Source organism: Palaemon carinicauda, chromosome 10 (assembly GCF_036898095.1).
Source record: "Palaemon carinicauda isolate YSFRI2023 chromosome 10, ASM3689809v2, whole genome shotgun sequence".
Taxonomy (NCBI): domain Eukaryota; kingdom Metazoa; phylum Arthropoda; class Malacostraca; order Decapoda; family Palaemonidae; genus Palaemon; species Palaemon carinicauda.
The window spans coordinates 160,657,671-160,685,170 of NC_090734.1; the positions used below are offsets into that span (position 1 = coordinate 160,657,671).

The following is a 27,500-nucleotide window of genomic DNA, read 5'->3' on the forward strand; positions in this document are numbered from 1 at the left end:
TGTCCTCCCACCCACCAGGCTGGAAAATGCCATCAGATACAATAAGTCTTATCACGTGTAGTTAAGAGAAACTTTCTTACCTCTAAACACGGAACGACTCCTTAAAACTTCATATAACACAATTCTGCTCAAGGTGCGAATGGAAAAAAATATTTTGGTTTATTATAGAGACGTTGCTGAAGCAAGAAAGGCGTCTGAGGGGTTTGTCACCTATTTTAAATTCATGAATATTGATGGATTGTGACCAATGTCTCTGACAGATGATCCGTGGGTCGGGTGTTTGAGCCCTACTTGCAGCTCAAAAAAGTTTTCACTTGTGTTCACAAGCTCACCGTCCCTCTGAGTCATCAGCAGCCATTGCCTGGCCATCCCTGGTTCGAGCTTAGGTGGAAATGGGGCTTGGCCACTGATTCTAGGACATTGTCGCGTTCCTTGCCACTGCCGCTCATGGGCGAGTTTTAAAGAGAAACGTCATCCTTTTAGACAAGTTTAGCTTTCTTCAGCGTTGAGAAACACTACAAAATAATTCAAAAGAGTTTTTGTAAGAGCGAGGAATGGCTCATTAAGTAGAGTGCCACAATAAAACCTTCTCATAGCTGCCCTCATCAAGTCATAATAGAACTAATACCGGAATTCAAAAGCTGATGGAAAATTATTAAGATTTCTGGAAGGAGTAAAGTCGAAATGTAACAAGGCTTCATGAAGGAACGAAGATAAGAGGAAGAAAGTCGAAGATAATGTAACAAGGCTCCAGGAAGGAACGAAGATAAGAGGAAGAAAAATAATGTAACAAGGCTCCAGGAAGGAACGAAGATAAGAGGAAGAAAGTCGAAGATAATGTAACAAGGCTCCAGGAAGGAACGAAGATAAGAGGAAGAAAGTCGAAGATAATGTAACAAGGCTCCAGGAAGGAACGAAGGTAAGAGGAAGAAAGTCGAAAATAATGTAACAAGGCTCCAGGAAGGAACGAAGGTAAGAGGAAGAAAGTCGAAGATAATGTAACAAGGCTCCAGGAAGGAACGAAGGTAAGAGGAAGAAAGTCGAAGATAATGTAACAAGGCTCCAGGAAGGAACGAAGATAAGAGGAAGAAAGTCGAAGATAATGTAACAAGGCTCCAGGAAGGAACGAAGGTAAGAGGAAGAAAGTCGAAGATAATGTAACTAGGCTCCAGGAAAGAACGGAGATAAGAGGAAGAAAACCGAAAATTAATGTCACTGGCCCATTTTTTCCCCTTTATTTTCGACAAACATGTGTATCTCATGTCTATTTTACTATCTATTCATCCCTTCGCTTGTGATTATCATCCTAATTTTATCAATTGAACACAGGCATCAAACGGCCTCCTCGTAAACTGCACACTGAAAAATCAAATCCTAAACCATTTCCAAGAAATGTTTAACAAACTGACGAAGTGTCGAGGGTCTCTCTACCACATTGAAAATTTGCACAACGTTATCTGATCCCCATTACAAGCTATAGTTTATTTATACACTCCAAAATCAAACCATTGTTCTCTAGTCTTGGGTAGTGCCATAGCCTCTGTACCATGGTCTTCCACTGTCTTGGGTCAGAGTTCTCTTGCTTGAGGGTACACTCGGGCACACTGTTCTATCTAGTTTCTCTTCCTCTTGTTTTGTTAAAGTTTTTATAGTTTATGTAGAAGATATTTATTTTAATGTTACTACTATTCTTAAAATATTCTACTTTTCCTTATTTCCTTTCCTCACCTGGGCTTATAGCATCCTGCTTTTCCAACTAGGGTTGTAGCTTAACATTTAATAATAATGATGATAATAATAATAATAACTGACTATAGCAGGATTGCATGAATCTACAACCAACGTAAGTGTTCGCAGTAATGGCCTAGAAAACTATTAAAAGGTTTAAAGGCCGCTCATGAATAGCAGAGGCAAGGGAGAGTGACATTGCCCTATCAAGCGGGACAATGTCCTGGAGACTGACCATATTGCATATGATCAGCGCCCAAGCCCCCCTCTCCACCCAAGCTAGGACCAAGGACGGCCAGGCAGTGGCTACTGATGACTCAGCAGATTGACCTATAGGCTCCCCCCCCAATCCTTAGCTCACAAGGATGGTGAGGATGCAGCAACCAAAAGGAACTAACGATTCTGAGCGGGACTCGAACCCCAGTAAGGCAATCACCAGGCAAGGACGCTACCTCCAGGCCACCCTAACCCTTATTTTACATTTTCCCGTGCTTGTGCTCATAATACATCGTGGTGAACTTCAGGATATACATAAACACCCCATGTAAGAATTTACGTTTCTGCATACATGGGATATATCGCGAAACTAGTGTACTCGAGCCGTCAAATAAGTACACACACAGATTCAACCTTTATCACACCGTCACCCTTTTCGTAGGTACCAGACGGCAGTTTGGGCAATTTGTAGGCTATTGTGCTTTCCGAGTGGTTGCTGCTTACCGTGACAGGAAAGAAATAAATATGTGTATATATATATATATATATATGTATGTATGTATGTATATATATATATATATATATATTGTGTATACTATATATATATATATATATATATAGTATATATTATATATATACTATATATATACATACATATATATAGTGTATACTATATATATATATATATATATATTGTATTTATTGTATATATTATATATATACTGTATATACACACACATACATATATATATATATATATATAGATAGATTATATAGATTATATAGATTGTATATATATATATGTGTATGTATATATATGTGTATATATATATATATATATACAGTACATAGACATACACAGTACATAGACACTTACGCATTATTATCTAGGAAAGAATTGTATGGGATGTGTACACTTATATGTGTGTGTTTAGCGATTACTCCGATACTTCAACACACGAAACGGCCGCCGTGAAATGTGAAAAATTTGATGGCCAAATCCTGATCATTCCAAGTTTACGGACATTTTTATGAAGGAGCTTTCCATCCAGCGCCGATACAGAATACCAACGATATGTAATGAAGTTTCCCCTTAGAGAGAGAGAGAGAGAGAGAGAGAGAGAGAGAGAGAGAAAGGTTCATTTTCATGGGAGTAATGGGTTCGACTTTTGGAAAACCTCTATATTTCACTTTGAAATGCTCTTGGATTTAATAAGTGTAAAGTTTAGGATATGAGAGAGAGAGAGAGAGAGAGAGAGAGAGAGAGAGAGAGAGAGAGGGGGGGGGGGGATTCATCTTCGTGGGAGTAATGAGTTGAACCTTCGTAAAAACCTATATATTTCACTTTGAAATGCTTTTGGATTTAATAAGTGTAAAGTTTATGATGTGTGTGTGTGTGTGTGTGAGAGAGAGAGAGAGAGAGAGAGAGAGAGAGAGAGAGAGAGGAAGGGTTAATTTTCGTGCGAGTGATGAGTTGAACTTTTGGAAAACCTCTATATTTTATTGGGATTTAATAAGTGTAAAGTTTAGGATGTGACCGAAGGATAAGTACACTTTCTAGCTCAGTGAGAGAGAGAGAGAGAGAGAGAGAGAGAGAGAGAGAGAGAGGTTCATTTTCGTGGGGTTAATGGGTTGAACTTTTGGAAAACCTCTATATTTTACTGAGATTTAATAAGTGTAAAGTTTAGGACGTGACCGAAGGATAAGTACACTTTCTAGTTCAGTGAGAGAGAGAGAGAGAGAGAGAGAGAGAGAGAGAGAGAAATGGTTAAACGTTTACTTTGTATTATCATCATTGTTAATTTGAGTACTGGTTGGACAGAAAGTTGAGTTGGAGAGGAAGAGCAAGACTCCAGTAGGATTGCTTTTAACAATAGTTTTCTTTTTCTTCTTCTTCTTCTTCTTCTTCTTCTTCTTGTCTATGGATGGAGGACAGCGTTGATAAGGATTAACGGCATCAACGTTTATAGACCATCAAAGCATGGTATTCAAATTATTATTATTATTATTATTATTATTATTATTTAATTATTACTACTACTACTTGCTAGGCTACAACCCTAGTTGGAAAAGCAGGATGCTATAAGCCCAGGGGGCTCCAATAGGGAAAATAGCCCAGTGAGGAAAGGAAGAAAAGAAAAATAAAATATTTTAAAAAGAGTAACAACATTAAAATAAATATCTCCTATATAAACTAAATAAACTTTAACAAAACAAGAAGAAGAGAAATTAGACGGAATAGTGTGCCCGAGTGTACCCTCAAGCAAGAGAACGCTAACCCAAGACAGTGGAAGACCATGGTATAGTGGCTATGGCACCACCCAAGACTAGAGAACAATGGTTTGATTTTGGAATGACTTCTCCTAGAAGAGCTGCTTACCATAGCTTAAGAGTCTCTTCTACCCTCACCGAGAGGAAAGTAGCCAATGGTACAGAGGCTATGGCACCACCCAAGACTAGAGAACAATGGTTTGATTTTGGAGTGTCCTTCTCTTAGAAGAGGTGCTTACCAAGAGGAAAGTAGCCACTGAACAATTACAGTGCAGTGACCCTCCCGTGGGTGAGGAAGAATGGCTTGGTAATCTCAGCGTGTATGAGGACAGAAGAGAATATGTAAAGAACAGGCCAGACTACTCGGTGTATGCGTAGGCATAGGGGAAAATGAACCGTAACCAGAGAGAAGGATCCAATGTAGTACTGTCTGGCCAGTCCAAAGACGCCATAACTCTCTAGTGGTAGTATCTCAACGGGTGGCTGGTGCCCTGGCCAACCTACTACACATTGAGAAACGATCAACCATTCTTATAGAACATGTCTGATAGCTTGATTATTTTAGGAAGAGACGATTGACTTTTCCATTTCGACGTCAAAACAATGTTTTGTTTCCGGGAGGTTCAGGGGAGGGAAAATATTCACTAATTTGATCCAGGTTGGATGAATTAACATTCTGGGAGTATTTTGAACATTGAAAGTGTTTTCACAGCCATACGGTTATATATTTAAGAACAAGTACATGCGTATATGCGTGTGTATATTTATGAACATGTACATGCGTATATGTGTGCCTTTATATATATGAACAAGTACATGCGTATATGTGTGCCTGTATATTCATGAACATGTACATGCATAAATGTGTGTATATTCATGAACAAGTACATGCGTATATGTGTGCCTTTATATATATGAACGAGTACATGCGTATATGTGTGCCTGTATATTTATGAACAAGTACATGCGTATATGTGTGCCTGTATATTTATGAACAAGTACATGCGTATATGTGTGTCTATATTTATAAACAATTAAATGCGTATATATGTGCCTGTATATTCATGAACAAGTACATGATAGGTAGTAGGTTGGCCAGGGCACCAGCCCCCCGTTGAGATACTACCGCTAGAGAGTTAGGGGGTCCTTAGACTGGTTAGAAAATACTACATTTTATCCTTCTCTCTGGTTACAGTTCTTTCCTTTTGTCTACACAGACACCTTATAGTCTAGCGTCATACACCTGATAACACTGAGATTACCAAACAATTCTTCTTCACCCAAGAGGTTAACTACTGCACTGTAATTGTTCAGTGGCTACTCTCCTCTTGTTTAGGGTAGAAGAGACTCTTTAGCTATGGTAAGCAGCTCTTCTAGGAGAAGGACACTCCAAAATCAAACCATTGTTCTCTAGTCTTGGGTAGTGCCATAGCCTCTGTACCATGGTCTTCCACTGTCTTGGGTTAAAGTTCTCTTGCTTGAGGGCACACTTGGGCACGCTATTCTATCTTATTTCTCTTCCTCTTATTTTGTTAAAGTTTTTTATAGTTTACGTAGGAAATATTTATCTAAAAGTTACTGTTCTTGAAATATTTTATTTTTCCTTGTTTCCTTTCCTCACTGGGCTATTTTCCCTGTTGGAGCCCTTGGGCTTATATCATCCTGCTTTTCCAACTAAGGTTATAGCTTAGTAAGTAAGTAAGTAAGTAAGTAAGTAAGTAAGTAAGTAATAATAATAATAATGATAATAATAATAATAATAATAAAAGAGACGGTGTGGAGTGGACACTACCACTATTAAACATGTTCACGGAAGAAACAGATGAAGTGTCATAAACGCTTTAGTAATTCGAGTCAAACTTCACAAGACGTCCTTTCGTGGATTAATTAAGGATTTAATCAAGTAATGGCGTGGCGCATCGCAGCCTATCCTACTAAATAAACGTAATACAAGCATCCTTATCTATGAGGGGCTTTGCTCAGACAATGGGCTCTACCTTCCTTTTATCTTCCTCCCTGCTCCTACCAACACAGTTAATAGCATTAAGGCCAACTCTCTTTTCCCGCTCATGAATGGCAGAGGCAAGGGACAATGCCATAGAGACTGACCATATATTCATATGATCAGCGCCCAAGCCCCCTTCCTATCCTAGCTAGGGCCAAGGAGGGCCAGGTAATGGCTGCCGATGACTCGACAGATGGACCTATAGGCTCCCCAAAACCCCCTATCCTTAGCTCACAAGGATGGTGAGATTGCAGCGACCAAAGGAAGTGACGAGTTTGAGCGGGACTCGAACCCCAGTCTTGCGTTCATTAGTCAGGGATGTTACCACATGAATAACTGGCTTGTAATTACCTGTTGGATACTTTCCTTTTTTTCCCTTATTCCTATATCCTTCCACATTTCAAATGGCGAGTCTCCAGTAGTCCGAATTATTATTATTACTATTATTATTATTATTATTATTATTACTACAAGCTAATCTACAACCCTAGTTGGAAAAGCAGGACGCTATAAGCTCGAGGGCTCCAACAGGGGAAAATTGCCCAATGAGGAAAGGAAATAATTAAACGATATGAGAAATAATGAACAATTTAAATAAAATATTTTTAAAAGTTCCTTTGGTCGCTGCATCCTCACCATCCTTGTGAGCTAGGCATGTGGTAATGGGAAAGCCTATAAGTCTACCTGCTGAGTCATCAGCAGCCACTGCCTGGGCCTCCCTGGTGCTAGCTTGGATGGAGAGAGATGTAGGCGCTGATCGTCGTTACAGATAGTCAGTCTATAGGGCAATGTCACTGTCCCTTGCCTCTGCCATTCATGAGTGGCCTTTAAACCATTATCACACCTATCACACGCTTACTTCGCTGCGAGTAACCAAACAGATAGCGTAAGGAGAGCTAGCAGAGGTAATGGACTGGCCTAAAACAAAGGAACTCACCACGAAGAAACGGTGTTCCTAGGTGCACTTCCTCAGAACAAGGTGTACCAGGAATTTCTGTATCCAACTGTATATTAAATATAATTATTTCGCATATTATAAAAATATACGGAAAAAATAAGTTGTGGAAGTAAAATCATAAATGAAATATAAACGAAATATCAATCGTGTTCGCTGCCAGCCACTCTGGCTTTACATATTTTTAACCTGGATCTCCTGTACTGCGTCAAAACGCTTCAGTAACATGTCACAAAAACAGCTTAGAGAGAGAGAGAGAGAGAGAGAGAGAGAGAGAGAGAGAGAGAGAGAAGGAAAAGAGAATAAAGAGAAAAATGAGAGATAATAGAGAAAAGCTAATAGAGAGAGAGAGAGAGAGAGAGAGAGAGAAGGAAAAGAGAATAAAGAGAAAAATGAGAGATAATAGAGAAAAGCTAATAGAGAGAGAGAGAGAGAGAGAGAGAGAGAGAGAGAAAGATAAAAAAAATAGAGAAAAGCGAAAGAGTGGGAAAAGAGAATAGGGAGAGAGGGAGAGAGAGATAAAAGAAAAAATAGAGAAATGGGAAAGAGAGAGAGAGAGAGAGAGAGAGAGAGAGAGAGAGAGAGAGAGAGAGTATTCTAATCCTTTGATTGGAAACATAAAAGGATTTCTTCATCCTATTAAAATTGACATTTCAGTATTAAATGGCATAATATCACTCCCAGCTTTCACTCTTTCCTTTCCATCAACTAAAGGATTATCTCTGTACATTTATTGTTAAAAACCTAAAAAAACAAAAAAACAGGAAAGATTAACTTCTTTGCAAAGATTTTTACGATAATGCAAGGGGATGAATCCAATGATAAGTGCTGAACGATATTAATTTTTTTCGAAAATAATTCTTTTTTTAAATGGCAATTTATCGAAGATGTTATCGTAGAGAAAATTCAAGCAAATTTATATGATGGTTGTTTCAAACTACAGTAAATAGATAGATCTACTCTCTCTCTCTCTCTCTCTCTCTCTCTCTCTCTCTCTCTCTCTCTCTACTAATTAGCCTTCAAACATTTTGTGTTATTATTATTATTATTATTATTATTATTATTACTTGCTAAACTATAACCCTGGTTGAAAAAGCAGGATGCTATAAGCCCAAGAGCTCCAAAAAGGAAAATAGCCCAACGAGGAAATGAAATATCGAAAAACTAAAAGAAGTTGAGAACAATAACATTAAAATAAATCTTTCATATATAAACTATAAAAATTTGAAAATAACAAGAGGAAGAGAAACAAGATAGTGTGAGCGAGTGTACCCTCAAGCAAGAGAATTAGAGAAAGAGAAAATATTCTTAATGAATGAAAGAAATAGTCTGTCTCGTTCTCTCACCGGAGACTTTCATCACAATGTAAACAATGAATGTCTTTCCTAAGAAGAATTATAGTAATAAAAACAATGAACCATTCTTTAAGCTATCTCTCAGAAGACCTTATCAATGCAAACAAAGAGAATCTCTCTCTCTCTCTCTCTCTCTCTCTCATCCCAGACCATCCCAGACTGGAAGATGCAAAATACACCGGAAGTTGCATTAGCAACTCTCTGGTGGATATACGAGGTGCCTCACACTGAGGGACCTGGGGGAACCCAAACAAAAAATAAGGCAATAAGGCTCTCTCTCTCTCTCTCTCTCTCTCTCTCTCTCTCTCTCTCTTGCATCCCAGACCATCCAAGACTGGAAGATGCAAAATACACCGGAAGATGCATTAGCAACTCTGGTGGATATACGAGGTGCCTCACACTGAGGGACCTGGGGGAACCCAAACAAAAAATAAGGCAATAAGGCTCTCTCTCTCTCTCTCTCTCTCTCTCTCTCTCTCTCTCTCTCTCATTATGTAAACATATGAAGAATCTTTTCACCCTCTACCTTCAAATTTCACTAAAAAGTACTATACAAATCCTCCCTTCTGTGTAAAGACTTCATGGATATATAAATAACTAGAGTGGCTCTCAGTAGAACGCAGACCTCCGCCGCGGCAGCTTATGTCTCCACCTTTTACTTGACCTTTGACCTCATCATGTTTTAATTAACGTGGATTTTCATACACTCATATATGAACCAAGTTTGAAGTCTCTGTGAGAAGGATGTCCAAACTTATGGCTGATTACGTGAATTGGACATTTTGCTTGACCGTGACCTTGATTTTCCAAAATTTAATAATTTCCAGATTTTTACATAACAGTTAATCCCTGAAAGTTTCATTACTCCACGATTAAAATTGTGGTCAGAAGCTGTTCACATATACTCACACACAAACAAGCACAGAAACAAGGGCGAAAGCATAACCTCCTTCCAACTTCGTTGGGGTGGTAAAAGATATATCCCTTCCTCCCTCTTTCTGAACACTGACTGGTGATCGCCAGACTATTGTTCGAGCCCCGCTCAAACTCGTTAGTTCCGTTGATCACTGCAACCATCCTTGTGAGCTAAGGATAGGGGTCTATGGGGAAGCCTATAGGTCTATCTGCTGAGTCAGCAGCCCCCCATTACCTGGCCCTCCTTGGTCCTAGCTTGGGTGGAGAGGGGAGCATGTGCGCTGATCATATACTGTATGGTCATTCTGCAGGGCATTGGACTGTGTACCAACCGTGTGTCACACGATCGAACATAGTAACAACATTTCATTTTGTGTATATATTATGCTTGTATCTTCGCTCTCCCCTCGCACTAAAAAGAACCTGAAATAACATGTCTGCTTTTCTCACCGTTAACTGTTAACCGGTGCGGTGTCGGTTGAACAGGAAATTTCCTGTTGCATTGAACCTGAAATAATGTGTCTGCTTTTCTCACCGTTAACTGTTAACCGGTGCGGTGTCAGTTGAACAGGAAATTTCCTGTTGCATTGAACCTGAACTAATGTGTCTGCTTTTCTCACTGTTAACCGTGCGGTGTCAGTTGAACGGGAAATTTCCTGCTGCAATGAGTTATTGTAAATAAAGACGAGTGTTCTGTAATAAAGTTACTCAGTTGCTTTCATCCTGTCTTTTGAGTCACAACCTTCTCTCGGCTCGTCACACCTGCTTGAGAGGGCGATGTAACTGTCACTTGCCTCTGCCATTCATGAGCGACCTTTGAATCCCTGGCAAATATTACCTCTGTGTCCCATGCCTTCCTTAACATTTAATTTAAAAAAAAAAAAAGGATAAATTGAAACTATGAATCTAACGCTATCAAGCGATGAAAATCTACCGGATTAGCACAAAAAAAAAAAAATCTAAAAAAAAAAAATCCAATGACCTAGATTCGCTCGCAGTTCACTTATTCCCCGTGAAAAAAAAAAAAAAAAGCGGCCTGCAGCACTTTGCCTCCATATTCGGAAATTCAATACGCTCTGCGGAGGTGAAGCAAATTTGCAGGGCAAACCTCCTTTCTCGGCCCTAAACAGAATAATTAGGAGGCAAAACACAGGTGAGCTGGAGGCCAACGACGAAACACGCGAGACGGGATCACATCTTCGGGGGGTTTCGATTATTTCTACAGGCTTTTGAAGGAGAGATTATTACGGGTATATATGTATAAGCTATATACTGTATATATATATATATATATATATATATTTATGTGTGTGTATATATATATATATATATATATATATTTATGTGTGTATGTATATATATATATATATATATATATATAAATATATATTTATGTGTGTATGTGTATATATATATATATATATATACATATATATATACATTTCTTATCTCTCTCTCTCTCTCTCTCTCTCTCTCTCTCTAACCTCTCTCTCTCTCATATATAAATATATATATATATATATAATGTATATATATATATATGTATATGTTTTTTATATATTTATCTATATATATACTGTATATATATCTACATATATATATATATATATATATATATATGTAGATATATATATATGTGTGTGTGTATATATATAGAGAGAGAGAGAGAGAGAGAGAGAGAGAGAGAGAGAGAGAGAGAGAGATTAGTAATCAGCATAATATTAAATAGAAAAAATCGGTACAGTGAATATTTTCGACTATTTCGTTATAAAAAAAGAATGTTTAAATTCGCGAAATTGGAATTAAAAAATGAAGATAAAATATATCAAGCCCATCGATCATGCAAAAGACTTACTCACTTTGCACTACAGAAGACAATAATCATCATGGAATTAATAACCCATATTTACTATAATCCAACCCTATAGAATTCGCCTTATTTGCTACAAGTTTCAACTTTTGAATTTCCACCGATTTAAGTACGAGGAACTAATCTTCACGCATCACTGCCTTCTTATATTACCGCCATTGTCGTCATTAAAATTAAATTAGATATATAAATAGAGGGGTAATCAGTAGAGCGCAGACCCCCGCCGCGACAGCTTATTTCTCGACCTTGACCTTTGACCTTTGTAATAATTGGTGTGGAATTTTATACACTTAAATATGAACTAAGTTTGAAGTCTCTGTGACAACGTTGTTCAAACTTTTGGCTGATTACGGGAATTGGATATTTTGCTTGACCGTGACCTTGACATTTGACCTTCCAAAATCTAATAATTTCCAGCTTTTTACATAACAATTAATCCCTGCAAGTTGCATCACTCTACAATGGAAATTGTGGCCAGGAGGCTGTTCACAAACAAACAAACAAACCCAAACAAGGGGTAAAACATAACCTCCTTCCTACTTCGTTAGCGGAGGTAATGAAATCTCTGGTTCCTTTAAAGGTTTAAAGGGTTTGAAGGCCGCTCATGAATGACAGAGGCAAGGGACAGTGATATTGCCCTATCGAGCAGGACAATGCCCTTGAGACTGACCATATAATCAGCGCCCAAGCCCTTTCTCCACTCAAGCTAGGACCAAGGAGGAACAGGCAATGGCTGCTGATGACTCAGCAGATAGACCTGAAGGCTCCCCAAACCCTCCAACCTTAGCTCACAAGGACGGTGAAGTTGCAGCAACCAAAGAAATTAACGAGTTTGAGCAGGACTCGAATCCCAGTAGAATGACCTTATATTTTCAATGTACTATATATGATATATCATAACTCCAAGAGTTGTGGATTCGCGTTCATATGGCCTTGACACTTTGCCCAATAATTTAATCTTTGATAATTTCACTGACTTCGAAGGAGCGAATCCTCGTGATGGCACTGCAACTCGAGTTATGGCTTCCATATTTTTTTTTATCTGTGAATCAATGTATTTATCACTATTATAATTGCGAAAGTTGTTTATTCACCTGTATCGTCATTAGTTATTTGTGAGCAACTTTACACAAAAACGTATGTACCGATTTTGACCAAACTTTATAACCAAGTTGGGTATGACGCAAGGATGAATCTGTAACATTTTGGATAAATTACATCGAAGTAAAAGTACAAAGCTATACTTTGAGAATAACTGCAATGTTAATTGACAAATATTTTGTCAGGTTATTTCTTTGTTTGTAAACAACTTTACGCAAAACCTACTCAAACAATTTTAGCGAAACTTGGTAGCCCTATTGGATATGGCCCAAGGACAAATCCATTAGATTTTGAGGAAAAAACATTGAAGTACAAATGCGCTAGGGATTTAAGAGCACAATAAGACTGCTTGGCGTTGCGAAGGCATGCTCTCTACCGAGTGACCCTATTGTTCAATATGATTTACGAACAACTAAACTCAATTTTTTTTAGTGAGGCAGATTTGCACGGACTCGCAGCGGTGTCCTTTTAGCTCGGACTCGCAGCGGTGTCCTTTTAGCTCGGAAAAGTTTCTTGCTCTCTGATTGGTTAGAATTATCTTGTCCAACCAATCAGCGATCAGGAAATTTTTCCGAGCTAAAAGGGCACCCCCCGCGAGTCGGTGCTAATCTGCCTCACTAAAAAAAATGACTATAGCGGCTATTGAGTTCCATATTTTCAAAATGCCTAAAATAAGGGGAAATGTGAAGCGCTTTAATTACAGCTTTACAGTACAGTTAATTTATGCCAAAAATACTTATGAACGAAATTACTCTAGACTTTAGTATTAGTAATCTCATTATTGAATCTAAGTTCTCAAGAAACAACTCAAAATATGTCTTCATATTAATTTGGAAGCTTCCACAGTATTCCGATTTTGAGAAGTATTTCATGATTCTAAAGTACAGTATACAGTACATGAAGTATGACCTCGAAAAATGATATTTCTAATTTTCATAAGTGGGAGAAGTAACTTTGATATAACCTTTTTCTTACGAACAATACCAATAACACCTTTAAAAAAATCTTAAAATTCATTGCTTCATAAGCAACACCCTCTTCTATCTTATTTCTCTTCCTCTTGTTTTGTTAAAAGTTTTTATAGTTTATATAGGAGATATTTATTTTAATGTTGTTACTCTTTTTAAAATATTTTATTTTCATTTTTTTCCTTTCCTCACTGGGGTATTTTCCATGTTGGAGCCCCTGGGCTTATAGTGTACTGCTTTTCCAACTAGGGCTACAGCTTAGCAAGTAGTAGTAATAATAATAATAATAATAATAATAATAATAATAATAATAAATTGTTTCATCCGCCAATGAACACGAAATATATATTTTTTTAGTCATTTAAGTAAAACCTTGAATTCGAATACGGTATTTGAATTAATCAACTCATAACCATTCATCAAAGAGACATACGTGGGCATACGGGAGCATACGTGGGCATACGGGAGCATACGTGAGCATACGTGAGCATACGTGGGCATACGGGCCTAATTAGCTCGCCATTATTGAAATAAAACCAATGAAATTCCTTTCTGATAAGCGAGATGGGTGTGCAAAAACAAATACAAATGACTATTTAGATAAATAGTAAAAACAGTATAAGTAAAATAAAAAAAATATATTCATGTAAATATGTTATAATATATATATGTTATAAATTGTAAGAATATAAATGTGTATTTCCTAATTAAAGATAAAAAATAATGAAGGAAGTGTTAAACATAAGATTACGAGGAACTGTGTGCTTACAAGGGAAATGTGGTTAGCTGTGACTTGACTGACACTCAACACAGTGTATTCGGCAACTTTGTGTATTGCGATTTTGAAAGGAAAACTGTATCCAGAACACAGTTATTATTATTATTATTATTATTATTATTATTATTATTATTATTATTATTATTATTATTATTATTATTATTACTTGCTAAGCTACATCCCTAGTTGAAAAAACAGGATGCTATAAGCCCAGGGGCCCAAAGAGGGAAAATAGCCCAGTAGGGATAGGAAACAAGGAAGAATGAAATATTTTAAGAACATTAAAAATATTAAAATAAACATTTCCTATATAAAAAATCAAAAGCGTTAAAAAACAAGAGGAAGAGAAAGAAGATAGAATAGTGTGCCCGATTGTACCCTCAAGCAAGAGAACTCTAACCCAAGACAGTGGAAGACCATGGTACAGAGGCTATGGCACTACCCAAGACTAGAGAACATCGATGAAGCGAATTTAAGGGGACGATGAAATATTGTTCAAATGACACGACACTACTGAATGTTTTTTTAATGAGGCGCATTTGCACCGACTCGCATCGGTGCCCTTTTAGCTCGGAAAAGTTTCCTGATCGCTGATTGGTTAGAATTATCTCGTCCAACCAATCCGCGAGCAGGAAACTTTTCCGTGCTAAAAGGGCACCGCTGCGAGCCGGTGCAAATCTGCCTTGCTAAAAAGAATTGACTATAGTGTCCTTGTTTAGCTGGGCGGGCAGGTCAAGCGAACTACTGGATGATATAACGATCTTATTAGTGTACGCGACCCGTCAGCAAGGGCGGCTAAATATTTAGGTATATGTACAGTCACTCATATAAGTTGGTGGATGTCCTGGTGTCTGAGCGAGATTTCCATTTCACCCCTTTCTGGACGACAGGTGTCTGGGAGCGCGAAACAGCAATTTGAATATTGCACTCGTTTTGCGCTCCCAGACACCTGTCGTCCAGAAAGAGGTGAAATGGAAATCTCCCTCAAAGAACTGGACATAAAGCAACTTATATGAGTGACTGTACATAGACGCATACACCTCTCACCAGGGTATGACTACTCTATCTTTCCCTACCCGAGGGACGGGGAGAGCTGACCGTGACCAGAAAAAAAATTAACAACTTTATGTGATGAAAAAAATATATTCTATAAATGTGTGCGTAAATCTCGATATTATAGAGGTTATTTAAACCTACTATTTTTATTATTATTTTTATTATTATTATTATTATTACTAGCCAAGCTACAACCTTAGTTGGAAAAGCAAGAGGCTATAAGCCCAGGGGCTCCAACAGGGAAAAATAGCCCAGCGAGGAAAGGAAATAAGGAAATAAATAAATGATGAGAACAAATTAACAATAAATCATTCTAAAAACAGTAACAACGTCAAAACAGATATGTCCTATATAAACTATTAACAACGTCAAAAACAGATATGTCATATATAAACTATAAAAAGACTTGATTATTGGGAATATGTTATTTTTTTCAAGAACAATATCCAGAGTAAAAGTCTCAATGTAGGTTTTCAATATCTTTCAATAATTGAATAAAATGACTTTATCTCATTTTTATATGACGCAACGGGGAAAATTACCAGAAGTAGTAGAGTAAATATTTCTTTTATTTTAATATGCAAAACAAATATAAATACCGGAAATGTTACGTAGTAATGAAATAAATAGCAAAGAAAAATATATCAGTGTAATGAAGTCAATGAAAGACGAAGAAGATGAACGATAATCTAATTCATTTCGAGAAATAATCCCAAAACAGTATGCTGCATTTTGCCCGCTTTTGGAAAGCCAAACAAAATGTCTTATATCAAATCATTATTCTTGGCTTAACGGACATGTCCCACCTGAGGTCATATCTCATAAACATTGACCTCACTTTTTAAAATTTGCATAAAAAGAAAAAAAAAAAACGGAAATGCCTGGCGACATTTATTCCAGGATTTTTATCGTTTTAAAAACGGATATATGGACGTAAAGGACTGATATTGCGGTCACCAACACGTAAAAGATGATAGAGTAGGGTCACAATTTCGGACGCCTGTATTTTACTGAAATACGGCCCACAATAGTATATTTTTACCGAGAATTTCCGATTAAAATTACGGTTCTTTCTTCTGCCCTAGACTCGTTATATCTACGAATGTACAGCTGGACACAGGCATTCCTGGCACATCTCGCTCTGATGAAGTGCACCTTTGTCACACTTACTAAGCAGGAGTACTCGAACATTTCGTCTAAGAAGAGATGGCAGAGGTGTGCTTCGGGCTACACACAATAGCTCTCCACCCAGCAAGGGTGTAACAGGGTGATTTTTCTCAGAGCAAGGTGTGCTAGGAGTTCATGTGTCCTACTGTACATTTACCTCTCAACATAGAAGGCCATATTCCGTCCTGTACACTTCCATATTACCTTTTTGATTTGGGTAGGCCATATTCCGTCTTGCAACCTTCCCTATCCCTTTTCAATTTGGAAAGGCTGTTTTCCGTCCTGTAAAATTTGGGTAGGCCGTATTCCGTCCTGCAACCTTCCCTGTCACATTTTTTCGTTTGGGTAGGCCGTCTTCTGTCCTGAACACTTCCCTGTCACCTTTTCCCATTTGGTTAAGCCGTATTCCGTCCTGCAACCTTCCCTGTCACATTTTTCGTTTGGGTAGGCCGTCTTCTGTCCTGAACACTTCCCTGTCACCTTTTCCCATTTGGTTAAGCCGTATTCCGTCCTGCAACCTTCCCTGTCACATTTTTTCGTTTGGGTAGGCCGTCTTCTGTCCTGAACACTTCCCTGTCACCTTTTCCCATTTGGTTAAGCCGTATTCCGTCCTGCAACCTTCCCTGTCACATTTTTTCGTTTGGGTAGGCCGTCTTCTGTCCTGAACACTTCCCTGTCACCTTTTCCCATTTGGTTAAGCCGTATTCCGTCCTGCAACCTTCCCTGTCACATTTTTTCGTTTGGGTAGGCCGTCTTCTGTCCTGAACACTTCCCTGTCACCTTTTCCCATTTGGTTAAGCCGTATTCCGTCCTGCAACCTTCCCTGTCACATTTTTTCGTTTGGGTAGGCCGTCTTCTGTCCTGAACACTTCCCTGTCACCTTTTCCCATTTGGTTAAGCCGTATTCCGTCCTGCAACCTTCCCTGTCACATTTTTTCGTTTGGGTAGGCCGTCTTCTGTCCTGAACACTTCCCTGTCACCTTTTCCCATTTGGTTAAGCCGTATTCCGTCCTGCAACCTTCCCTGTCACATTTTTTCGTTTGGGTAGGCCGTCTTCTGTCCTGAACACTTCCCTGTCACCTTTTCCCATTTGGTTAAGCCGTATTCCGTCCTGCAACCTTCCCTGTCACATTTTTTCGTTTGGGTAGGCCGTCTTCTGTCCTGAACACTTCCCTGTCACCTTTTCCCATTTGGTTAAGCCGTATTCCGTCCTGCAACCTTCCCTGTCACATTTTTTCGTTTGGGTAGGCCGTCTTCTGTCCTGAACACTTCCCTGTCACCTTTTCCCATTTGGTTAAGCCGTATTCCGTCCTGCAACCTTCCCTGTCACATTTTTTTCGTTTGGGTAGGCCGTCTTCTGTCCTGAACACTTCCCTGTCACCTTTTCCCATTTGGTTAAGCCGTATTCCGTCCTGCAACCTTCCCTGTCACATTTTTTTCGTTTGGGTAGGCCGTCTTCTGTCCTGAACACTTCCCTGTCACCTTTTCCCATTTGGTTAAGCCGTATTCCGTCCTGCAACCTTCCCTGTCACATTTTTTTCGTTTGGGTAGGCCGTCTTCTGTCCTGAACACTTCCCTGTCACCTTTTCCCATTTGGTTAAGCCGTATTCCGTCCTGCAACCTTCCCTGTCACATTTTTTTCGTTTGGGTAGGCCGTCTTCTGTCCTGAACACTTCCCTGTCACCTTTTCCCATTTGGTTAAGCCGTATTCCGTCCTGCAACCTTCCCTGTCACATTTTTTCGTTTGGGTAGGCCGTCTTCTGTCCTGAACACTTCCCTGTCACCTTTTCCCATTTGGTTAAGCCGTATTCCGTCCTGCAACCTTCCCTGTCACATTTTTTCGTTTGGGTAGGCCGTCTTCTGTCCTGAACACTTCCCTGTCACCTTTTCCCATTTGGTTAAGCCGTATTCCGTCCTGCAACCTTCCCTGTCACATTTTTTCGTTTGGGTAGGCCGTCTTCTGTCCTGAACACTTCCCTGTCACCTTTTCCCATTTGGTTAAGCCGTATTCCGTCCTGCAACCTTCCCTGTCACATTTTTTCGTTTGGGTAGGCCGTCTTCTGTCCTGAACACTTCCCTGTCACCTTTTCCCATTTGGTTAAGCCGTATTCCGTCCTGCAACCTTCCCTGTCACATTTTTTCGTTTGGGTAGGCCGTCTTCTGTCCTGAACACTTCCCTGTCACCTTTTCCCATTTGGTTAAGCCGTATTCCGTCCTGCAACCTTCCCTGTCACATTTTTTCGTTTGGGTAGGCCGTCTTCTGTCCTGAACACTTCCCTGTCACCTTTTCCCATTTGGTTAAGCCGTATTCCGTCCTGCAACCTTCCCTGTCACATTTTTTCGTTTGGGTAGGCCGTCTTCTGTCCTGAACACTTCCCTGTCACCTTTTCCCATTTGGTTAAGCCGTATTCCGTCCTGCAACCTTCCCTGTCACATTTTTCGTTTGGGTAGGCCGTCTTCTGTCCTGAACACTTCCCTGTCACCTTTTCCCATTTGGTTAAGCCGTATTCCGTCCTGCAACCTTCCCTGTCACATTTTTTCGTTTGGGTAGGCCGTCTTCTGTCCTGAACACTTCCCTGTCACCTTTTCCCATTTGGTTAAGCCGTATTCCGTCCTGCAACCTTCCCTGTCACATTTTTTCGTTTGGGTAGGCCGTCTTCTGTCCTGAACACTTCCCTGTCACCTTTTCCCATTTGGTTAAGCCGTATTCCGTCCTGCAACCTTCCCTGTCACATTTTTTCGTTTGGGTAGGCCGTCTTCTGTCCTGAACACTTCCCTGTCACCTTTTCCCATTTGGTTAAGCCGTATTCCGTCCTGCAACCTTCCCTGTCACATTTTTTCGTTTGGGTAGGCCGTCTTCTGTCCTGAACACTTCCCTGTCACCTTTTCCCATTTGGTTAAGCCGTATTCCGTCCTGCAACCTTCCCTGTCACATTTTTTCGTTTGGGTAGGCCGTCTTCTGTCCTGAACACTTCCCTGTCACCTTTTCCCATTTGGTTAAGCCGTATTCCGTCCTGCAACCTTCCCTGTCACATTTTTTCGTTTGGGTAGGCCGTCTTCTGTCCTGAACACTTCCCTGTCACCTTTTCCCATTTGGTTAAGCCGTATTCCGTCCTGCAACCTTCCCTGTCACATTTTTTCGTTTGGGTAGGCCGTCTTCTGTCCTGAACACTTCCCTGTCACCTTTTCCCATTTGGTTAAGCCGTATTCCGTCCTGCAACCTTCCCTGTCACATTTTTTCGTTTGGGTAGGCCGTCTTCTGTCCTGAACACTTCCCTGTCACCTTTTCCCATTTGGTTAAGCCGTATTCCGTCCTGCAACCTTCCCTGTCACATTTTTTCGTTTGGGTAGGCCGTCTTCTGTCCTGAACACTTCCCTGTCACCTTTTCCCATTTGGTTAAGCCGTATTCCGTCCTGCAACCTTCCCTGTCACATTTTTTCGTTTGGGTAGGCCGTCTTCTGTCCTGAACACTTCCCTGTCACCTTTTCCCATTTGGTTAAGCCGTATTCCGTCCTGCAACCTTCCCTGTCACATTTTTTCGTTTGGGTAGGCCGTCTTCTGTCCTGAACACTTCCCTGTCACCTTTTCCCATTTGGTTAAGCCGTATTCCGTCCTGCAACCTTCCCTGTCACATTTTTTCGTTTGGGTAGGCCGTCTTCTGTCCTGAACACTTCCCTGTCACCTTTTCCCATTTGGTTAAGCCGTATTCCGTCCTGCAACCTTCCCTGTCACATTTTTTCGTTTGGGTAGGCCGTCTTCTGTCCTGAACACTTCCCTGTCACCTTTTCCCATTTGGTTAAGCCGTATTCCGTCCTGCAACCTTCCCTGTCACATTTTTTCGTTTGGGTAGGCCGTCTTCTGTCCTGAACACTTCCCTGTCACCTTTTCCCATTTGGTTAAGCCGTATTCCGTCCTGCAACCTTCCCTGTCACATTTTTTCGTTTGGGTAGGCCGTCTTCTGTCCTGAACACTTCCCTGTCACCTTTTCCCATTTGGTTAAGCCGTATTCCGTCCTGCAACCTTCCCTGTCACATTTTTTCGTTTGGGTAGGCCGTCTTCTGTCCTGAACACTTCCCTGTCACCTTTTCCCATTTGGTTAAGCCGTATTCCGTCCTGCAACCTTCCCTGTCACATTTTTTCGTTTGGGTAGGCCGTCTTCTGTCCTGAACACTTCCCTGTCACCTTTTCCCATTTGGTTAAGCCGTATTCCGTCCTGCAACCTTCCCTGTCACATTTTTTCGTTTGGGTAGGCCGTCTTCTGTCCTGAACACTTCCCTGTCACCTTTTCCCATTTGGTTAAGCCGTATTCCGTCCTGCAACCTTCCCTGTCACATTTTTTCGTTTGGGTAGGCCGTCTTCTGTCCTGAACACTTCCCTGTCACCTTTTCCCATTTGGTTAAGCCGTATTCCGTCCTGCAACCTTCCCTGTCACATTTTTTCGTTTGGGTAGGCCGTCTTCTGTCCTGAACACTTCCCTGTCACCTTTTCCCATTTGGTTAAGCCGTATTCCGTCCTGCAACCTTCCCTGTCACATTTTTTCGTTTGGGTAGGCCGTCTTCTGTCCTGAACACTTCCCTGTCACCTTTTCCCATTTGGTTAAGCCGTATTCCGTCCTGCAACCTTCCCTGTCACATTTTTTCGTTTGGGTAGGCCGTCTTCTGTCCTGAACACTTCCCTGTCACCTTTTCCCATTTGGTTAAGCCGTATTCCGTCCTGCAACCTTCCCTGTCACATTTTTTCGTTTGGGTAGGCCGTCTTCTGTCCTGAACACTTCCCTGTCACCTTTTCCCATTTGGTTAAGCCGTATTCCGTCCTGCAACCTTCCCTGTCACATTTTTTCGTTTGGGTAGGCCGTCTTCTGTCCTGAACACTTCCCTGTCACCTTTTCCCATTTGGTTAAGCCGTATTCCGTCCTGCAACCTTCCCTGTCACATTTTTCGTTTGGGTAGGCCGTCTTCTGTCCTGAACACTTCCCTGTCACCTTTTCCCATTTGGTTAAGCCGTATTCCGTCCTGCAACCTTCCCTGTCACATTTTTCGTTTGAGTTGGCCGTATTCCTTCTTGCAACCTTCCCTGACACCCTTTTTCAATTTGCGAAGACCGTAGTCTGTCCTGCAACCTTCCCTGTCACCTTCCTCCATTTGGGTGAGCCATTTTCCATCCTGCACCCTTCCGTCACATTTTTTCATTTTGGAATGCTATCCTGTAACCTTCCGTATCACCTTTGTCATTTGGGAAGGCCGTGCTCTGTCCTGTAACCTTCCGTATCACCTTTGTCATTTGGGAAGGCCGTGCTCTGTCCTGTAACCTTCCGTATCACCTTTGTCATTTGGGAAGGCCGTGCTCTGTCCTGTAACCTTCCGTATCACCTTTGTCATTTGGGAAGGCCGTGCTCTGTCCTGTAACCTTCCCAATCACCTTTGTCATTTGGGAAGGCCGTGCTCTGTCCTGTAACCTTCCCAATCACCTTTGTCATTTGGGAAGGCCGTGCTCTGCCCTGTAACCTTCCGTATCGCCTTTGTCATTTGGGAAGGCCGTGCTCTGTCCTGTAACCTTCCGTATCACCTTTGTCATTTGGGAAGGCCGTGCTCTGTCCTGTAACCTTCCGTATCACTTTTGTCATTTGGGAAGGCCGTGCTCTGTCCTGTAGCCTTCCCAATCACCTTTGTCATTTGGGAAGGCCGTGCTCTGTCCTGCAACCTTCCGTATCACCTTTGTCATTTGGGAAGGCCGTGCTCTGTCCTGCAACCTTCCGTATCACCTTTGTCATTTGGGAAGGCCGTGCTCTGTCCTGTAACCTTCCGTATCACCTTTGTCATTTGGGAAGGCCGTGCTCTGTCCTGCAACCTTCCGTATCACCTTTGTCATTTGGGAAGGCCGTGCTCTGTCCTGTAACCTTCCGTATCACCTTTGTCATTTGGGAAGGCCGTGCTCTGTCCTGTAACCTTCCCAATCACCTTTGTCATTTGGGAAGGCCGTGCTCTGTCCTGTAACCTTCCGTAACACCTTTGTCATTTGGGAAGGCCGTGCTCTGTCCTGTAACCTTCCGTATCACCTTTGTCATTTGGGAAGGCCGTGCTCTGTCCTGTAGCCTTCCCAATCACCTTTGTCATTTGGGAAGGCCGTGCTCTGTCCTGCAACCTTCCGTATCACCTTTGTCATTTGGGAAGGCCGTGCTCTGTCCTGCAACCTTCCGTATCACCTTTGTCATTTGGGAAGGCCGTGCTCTGTCCTGCAACCTTCCGTATCACCTTTGTCATTTGGGAAGGCCGTGCTCTGTCCTGCAACCTTCCGTATCACCTTTGTCATTTGGGAAGGCCGTGCTCTGTCCTGTAACCTTCCGTATCACCTTTGTCATTTGGGAAGGCCGTGCTCTGTCCTGTAACCTTCCCAATCACCTTTGTCATTTGGGAAGGCCGTGCTCTGTCCTGTAACCTTCCGTAACACCTTTGTCATTTGGGAAGGCCGTGCTCTGTCCTGTAACCTTCCGTATCACCTTTGTCATTTGGGAAGGCCGTGCTCTGTCCTGTAGCCTTCCCAATCACCTTTGTCATTTGGGAAGGCCGTGCTCTGTCCTGTAATCTTCCCAATCACCTTTGTCATTTGGGAAGGCCGTGCTCTGTCCTGCAACCTTCCCAATCACCTTTGTCATTTGGGAAGGCCGTGCTCTGTCCTGTAACCTTCCGTAACACCTTTGTCATTTGGGAAGGCCGTGCTCTGTCCTGTAACCTTCCGTATCACCTTTGTCATTTGGGAAGGCCGTGCTCTGTCCTGTAGCCTTCCCAATCACCTTTGTCATTTGGGAAGGCCGTGCTCTGTCCTGTAATCTTCCCAATCACCTTTGTCATTTGGGAAGGCCGTGCTCTGTCCTGTAATCTTCCCAATCACCTTTGTCATTTGGGAAGGCCGTGCTCTGTCCTGTAACCTTCCGTATCACCTTTGTCATTTGGGAAGGCCGTGCTCTGTCCTGTAGCCTTCCCAATCACCTTTGTCATTTGGGAAGGCCGTGCTCTGTCCTGTAATCTTCCCAATCACCTTTGTCATTTGGGAAGGCCGTGCTCTGTCCTGCAACCTTCCGTATCACCTTTGTCATTTGGGAAGGCCGTGCTCTGTCCTGCAACCTTCCGTATCACCTTTGTCATTTGGGAAGGCCGTGCTCTGTCCTGTAATCTTCCCAATCACCTTTGTCATTTCGATACATGATTGTAAAGAAAGTGGGTTTTTTCGTTGGTCTCAAAGCAAACAGATCTTTTCCTTCTGTTCCTTTACCATCTTGCTAACTGACTATATCACCCTTCACGACAATTCACGTTCCTTCTCTTTATTCCCCTGTACCTATAACCTCCGTGGTTTTACCTGGTACGAATGGAACGACTATATCCTTCCACTAGACGAATTGGAAGCCCCAGGCCTACATGGCTGAGGACTGTGAAGCTAAGTTGATGAATGGAGAAGTATTGAATTAAAAGCTCGAGATAGATACGACTGGCGGGATCTCAAAAGAGGAATAATGTAAAAAATTTTGTAATAAGAAATTAGCTATTTCCTATACGAAAAAATATCTAATTTCTATTAGAAAAGCTTAACTAAATGCTATGGGAAAAATTTAGCTAATTCCTATTGGAAAACTTAACTGATTCCTACAGGAAAAAATTAGCTAATTCCTATAGGAAAACTTAACTGATTCTTACAGGAAATAATTAGCTAATTCCTATAGGAAAACTTGACTGATTCCTACAGGAAAAAATTAGCTATTTCCTATAGGAAAACTTGACTGATTCCTACAGGAAAAAATTAGCTATTTCCTATAGGAAAACTTAACTAATTTCTATAAGGAAAAATTTACCTGATTCCTATAGGAAAAACGTATTTAATTCCTATAGGAAAAAACGTAACTAATTCCTATAGGAAAAACGTAACTAATTCCTATTGGAAAAATGTAACTAATTCCTAAAGGAAAACTTAACTAATTCCTATAGTGAAAAACTTAACCAACTCCTATAGGAAAAATTTAACCAATTCCTATAGGAAAACCTTAACTAATTCTTATAGAAATACTTAACTAATTCCTATAGTGAAAAGCTTATCGAATTCCTATAGGGAAAAACCTTATTTCTATAGGATTATAGGAAAAACTTAACCAATTCTTATAGGAAAAACTTAACTAGTTCCTATAGGAAAAATTTAGATAATTCTTATAGGAAAACTTATCTAATTCCTATCTGAAAAGCTTAACTAATCCCTAAAGGAAAAACTTAATTCCTTCCTATAGCGAAAAACCTAAATAATTCCTATAGGAAAAACTTGACTTGTTAACTTACCTAATCTTGATGGGAAAACTTAACTAATTCCTATAGTGAAAAACTTAACTAACTCCTATAAGAAAAACTTAAAAAACTCGACTAGTTAACTTAACTAATCCCTAAACCTAAAGGAAAACTTAACTAATTACTAATTCCTATAAGGAAAACTTAACTAATTCCCATAGGAAAAATTTGACTGACACCTATAGGAGAAAATACTTAACAAATTCCTATAGGAAAAACTTAAGAAATTCCTATTGGAAAACTTAACTAATCCCTATAGGAAAAACTTAACTAATTCCCATCGGAAAACTCGACTGACACCTAAAGGAAAAACTTAACTAATCCCTATACGAAAAACTTCACTAACTCCTATAGGAAAAACTTGACAAATTCCTATTGGAAAACTTAACTGACACCTATAGGAAAAACTCGACTGACACCTAAAGGAAAAACTTAACTAATCCCTATACGAAAAACTTCACTAACTCCTATAGGAAAAACTTGACAAATTCCTATTGGAAAACTTAACTAATTCCTATAGGAAAAACTTGACTGAAACCTATAGGAAAAACTTAACTAATCCCTATAGGAAAAACTTAACTAACTCCTATAGGAAAAACTTAACAAATTCCTATTGGAAAACTTAACTGACATCTATAGGAAAAACTTAACCAATCCCTATAGGAAAACTTAATTAACTCCTATAGGAAAAGCTTAACAAATTCCTATTGGAAAACTTAACTGACACCTATAGGAAAAACTTAACTAATCCTTATAGGAAAAACTTAACTAACTCCTATAGGAAAAACTTAACAAATTCCTATTGGAAAACTTAACTGACACCTATAGGAAAAACTCGACTGACACCTAAAGGAAAAACTTAACTAATCCCTATACGAAAAACTTCACTAACTCCTATAGGAAAAACTTGACAAATTCCTATTGGAAAACTTAACTGACACCTATAGGAAAAACTCGACTGACACCTAAAGGAAAAACTTAACTAATCCCTATACGAAAAACTTCACTAACTCCTATAGGAAAAACTTGACAAATTCCTATTGGAAAACTTAACTGACACCTATAGGAAAAACTCGACTGACACCTAAAGGAAAAACTTAACTAATCCCTATACGAAAAACTTCACTAACTCCTATAGGAAAAACTTGACAAATTCCTATTGGAAAACTTAACTGACACCTATAGGAAAAACTCGACTGACACCTAAAGGAAAAACTTAACTAATCCCTATACGAAAAACTTCACTAACTCCTATAGGAAAAACTTGACAAATTCCTATTGGAAAACTTAACTGACACCTATAGGAAAAACTCGACTGACACCTAAAGGAAAAACTTAACTAATCCCTATAGGAAAAACTTAACTAACTCCTATAGGAAAAACTTAACAAATTCCTATTGGAAAACTTAACTGACATCTATAGGAAAAACTTAACCAATCCCTATAGGAAAACTTAATTAACTCCTATAGGAAAAGCTTAACAAATTCCTATTGGAAAACTTAACTGACACCTATAGGAAAAACTTAACTAATCCTTATAGGAAAAACTTAACTAACTCCTATAGGAAAAACTTAACAAATTCCTATTGGAAAACTTAACTGACACCTATAGGAAAAACTCGACTGACACCTAAAGGAAAAACTTAACTAATCCCTATACGAAAAACTTCACTAACTCCTATAGGAAAAACTTGACAAATTCCTATTGGAAAACTTAACTATTTCCTATAGGAAAAACTCGACTGACACCTAAAGGAAAAACTTAACTAATCCCTATAGGAAAAACTTCACTAACTCCTATAGGAAAAACTTGACAAATTCCTATTGGAAAACTTAACTAATTCCTATAGGAAAAACTCGACTGACACCTAAAGGAAAAACTTAACTAATCCCTATACGAAAAACTTCACTAACTCCTATAGGAAAAACTTGACAAATTCCTATTGGAAAACTTAACTAATTCCTATAGGAAAAACTCGACTGACACCTAAAGGAAAAACTTAACTAATCCCTATAGGAAAAACTTCACTAACTCCTATAGGAAAAACTTGACAAATTCCTATTGGAAAACTTAACTAATTCCTATAGGAAAAACTTGACTGATACCTATAGGAAAAACTTAAGTAATCCCTATAGGAAAACTTAATTAACTCCTATAGGAAAAGCTTAACAAATTCCTATTGGAAAACTTAACTGACACCTATAGGAAAAACTTAACTAATCCCTATAGGAAAAACTTAACTAATCCCTATAGGAAAAACTTAACTAACTCCTATAGGAAAAACTTAACAAATTCCTATTGGAAAATTTAACTGCAAGGTTAGTAAATACAGACGGCACAAGATGTGACTAGATTGAATTATAAGGTCAAAGAAAGATGAAAGAAATTTGCATGTTCTGGCAAAAAGAAAAAGAAAAAAAAATTACGAGTTTTGGAAAATAAAAAAATCGTATGCACAAAAAAATATCCGCAATTTAATCTAGAAAACAAGATAATTAAAACCCACAGTTACAATATATACTAAGCAGTAATGTGTAGCTAATATGACAGTTTTAAGAAAAACGAATTATATTATTATCTCCTACGCCTATTGACGCCAAGGGCCTCAGTTAGATTTCGTCAGCGTCTCTATTTTGAGCTTTTAAATCAATACTTTTCCATTCATAATCTTCTTCAAGCTTCTTAGTCCTCAACCATGTAGGCCTGGGTCTTCCAATTCTTCTAGTGCCTTGTTTAGCCCAGTTGAAAGTTTGGTGAACTAATCTATCCTGGGGAGTGTGAAGAGC

At 39.8% G+C, this 27,500-nt stretch overlaps 2 long non-coding RNA genes across 2 annotated transcripts in view; one reads left to right on the forward strand and one right to left on the reverse strand.

The window, feature by feature from the left end:
- LOC137648926 (uncharacterized) overlaps window positions 1-27,500 on the forward strand; it is a 280,587-nt gene that overhangs the window by 247,363 nt on the left and 5,724 nt on the right. The gene's annotated exons all lie outside the window — the stretch shown is intronic.
- The window catches only part of LOC137648927 (uncharacterized), a 102,115-nt gene that overhangs the window by 62,283 nt on the left and 12,332 nt on the right, over window positions 1-27,500 (reverse strand). The window lies entirely within an intron of this gene.